This window comes from Lytechinus variegatus, chromosome 6, assembly GCF_018143015.1.
Source record: "Lytechinus variegatus isolate NC3 chromosome 6, Lvar_3.0, whole genome shotgun sequence".
Classification (NCBI taxonomy): domain Eukaryota; kingdom Metazoa; phylum Echinodermata; class Echinoidea; order Temnopleuroida; family Toxopneustidae; genus Lytechinus; species Lytechinus variegatus.
Window position 1 is genome coordinate 4,419,960 of NC_054745.1, and position 3,292 is coordinate 4,423,251.

Sequence of the window (3,292 nt, forward strand, 5' to 3'; positions counted from 1 at the left end):
GTGCTGACTTTGAATACTACTCTAACTCGCACAAGATGTTCAGTGATACATGGTTACTCTTATGTCCACTTTTTATGAACGAGACCAATAAACTTACAGAGATATGATGGTTATTCAACAAAAAACCCCAACATGGCCAAAGTTCATTGACCATACATGACCTTTGACCTTGATCATGTGACCTGAAACTCGCACAGGATGTTCAGTGATACTTGATTACTCTTATGTACAAGTTTCATGAATAAAATCCATTAACTTTCATAGTTTTGATGGTAATTCAACAGATAAACCCAATTCGGCCAAAGTTCATTGACCTTTGACCTTCGTCATGTGACCTGAAACGCGCACAGGATGTTCAGTGATATTTGATTACTCATATGTCCAAGTTTAATGAACTAGACTAATAAACTTTCAAAGTTATGATGGTAATTCAACAGATACCCCCGATTCGGCCAAAGTTCATTGACCCTAAATGACCTTTGACCTTAATCATGAGACCTGAAACTTGCACAAAATATTCAGTGATGCTTGATTACTATTATGTCCAAGTTTCATGAATCATATCCATAAACTTTCAAAGTTATGATGGGAATTCAACAGATATCCCCAATTCGGCCAAAGTTCATTGACCCTAAATGACCTTTGACCTTGGTCATGTGACGTGAAACTCATGCAGGATATTCAGTGATACTTGATTGACCTTATGTCCAAGTTTCATGAACTAGGTCCATATATTTTCCAAGTTATGATGACATTTCAAAAACTTAACCTCAGGTTAAGATTTCGATGTTGATTCCTCCAACATGGTCTAAGTTCATTGACCCTAAATGACCTTTGACCTTGGTCATGTGACATGAAACTTTAATAGGATGTTCAGTAATACTTGATTAACCTTATGGCCAAGTTTCATGAACTAGGTCCATACACTTTCTAAGTTATGATGTCATTTCAAAAACTTAACCTCAGGTTAAGATTTGATGTTGACGCCGCCGCCGCCGTCGCCGCCGCCGCCGCCGCCGCCGCCGCCGCCGTCGGAAAAGCGGCGCCTATAGTCTCACTCTGCTTCGCAGGTGAGACAAAAAGCCTTATGTGCAAAGGAGTGAGTCTTTACATGGAGAATTTTTTATACAGTTTTAGATCCTAGCAGAATATTCGTGGGAGGCATTTTAACGAGATTTTGCTAGGATCGAAAGCTTATATAGGTCCCTTTTGACTTTCTAATTTACTCCATTGGCTTTCTTTTATTAGATAAGCAGTTTTCTGCCAAAATGGAAAATACATAAATACTCAGAATACAAGGTACAGAAAGATTTTATTTAATTTCTATTGAAAAAAATATACTTATTTAAAACCTCCAATGTGTTGCCCAATTTTTTTTAAGTGTTTTTCACAACATATGTATCATTAATTTTGTTTGTAACGGATACAAATATTTATGTTTATATAAGGTATACAATTTGTTTTCGTTTGATGGAAATGAAATAAATAAATTTGAATTTGAAATAAATTTGAAAGATGAGAGAGTATCTTTGATAACACTGATTGATTCTAATATGATCGATCGTGGTCTATAATGGGCTTATGTACCAACTGAACGTGTTAGTCTTGATTACTAACCGGTGTCGTATAAACACCTATCTGGTATTACACCAAACCCAAATAAGTGCTGTTTAACACTTCTCCGGTGTGTACATGTAGATAAAAGGTGAGTGTGTGTTGAACTGACACCAGTGTTTTTGCAGTGTACGAATCGCTTTTCTCCATTTCACGATATAACACAACTACTCCCATCGTTGTCAAACAAAATTTCAAAGCAAATTTCCAGATTGAGAAGGCAAAACAGGATTCAGTCAAATATTTGTTATCACATGAAAAGATCAAAGAATATTCTTAATAGCTGAGACAAGTCAAACTAAAATCAAACTTACCTATGACCGCTGAGAGTGTGATGCAAAATACAATCAGATTCATTTTGGATTGTCTTAATGATTTGGAAATCTGCAGAAGAATGATAAAAAATAATAATACAACTCTATATCACTCATGCAACATCTATATGATAATCACAAGATCAATACTTTTTAGTAATTTACACAAGATAACAATGACATTAATTAGGATCTAATGATAGAATTCAGAAATAATGAAAACTTTTACAATTTCATCAATTTCAGCAACAATATTAAATTTGGTTTCAGGGCCACAACATTTATGCAGGATTGCATTAAAATGATCATCAATGAAAATAGTGGCAAAGCTATTTCAAATTTATTTGTCATGTTCTGATATATAATTTGACCATTATTCAAGGTAAAACCTTTGTTATTGTAATTAAACATGGGAGATTGTGTATGGCCCTTGTCAGATTAGTCCAGTTGGGAGTTGAATAAGGCCAGGGTTATATCAAAACATTATTCTCCCGAATAATTTTGGACCAATTCTGCCCGTATATAGCCTGATTCGGATAGATTCGAAAGCTATTCGTCTGATTCACGGAGTTCGTCTGAATCAGAGGCGAAAAGTGCACAATTTACACTCCCTGGGGGGCATTCCTTGCATTCATCGCAGCCACATTATGGCGCTGGTAAAATCAAACATACAATTTCGCATCCTACCGGGTACGCATTTAGCACCTGGGTCGAGAGTGGCAAAGTGTCATGAGTGTGGATAAACGCCTTGCGAAAGGACGCTAGACCGCGGTGGGATTCGAACACACGACCCTCTGTTTACAAGGCGAGAGTCAGAACCACTACAACACGGCTCTTCCGATTGAGAACTCCTTGTAAGACGGCCCACTGATCACCATGGCCACAATACATGTAGATTTGAAAGAAAAGAAAGTTATGGATAGTCCATTGTGAATCAATTAAGGCCCAATGATAGTGTAAACCAGGGGTTCTCAAAAACTTTTTCTTTACAGGGCCAGATGAAACTTAAAATACATCCAAAAGGGCCAGGGTTAAGTGGATACTTAAAGGAAAAAAATGTGCGCGAAGCGCGAAGACCCTTGCGCCGGGGTCCTAGATGCTTTCTGGTGCAATCTGGCCCTTATTGTGGAAGAATTTAATAAATGGAACACAGGCAAAATTAGAAAAGATTTATAAATACAGCGTGAGTCAATATAGCATAGACAACAAATTGCTGTACTCTGTTAAAAGGAAATTTATATTGCACCTATTTCAATTTTAACACAGTGAAAAGGACATAGGAGTCATTTTCGACGATCAGCTAAGTTTTTCTCAGCATATAGATCAGATAGCAAAGGCAGGAAATAAGAAGATGGGGATTTTCA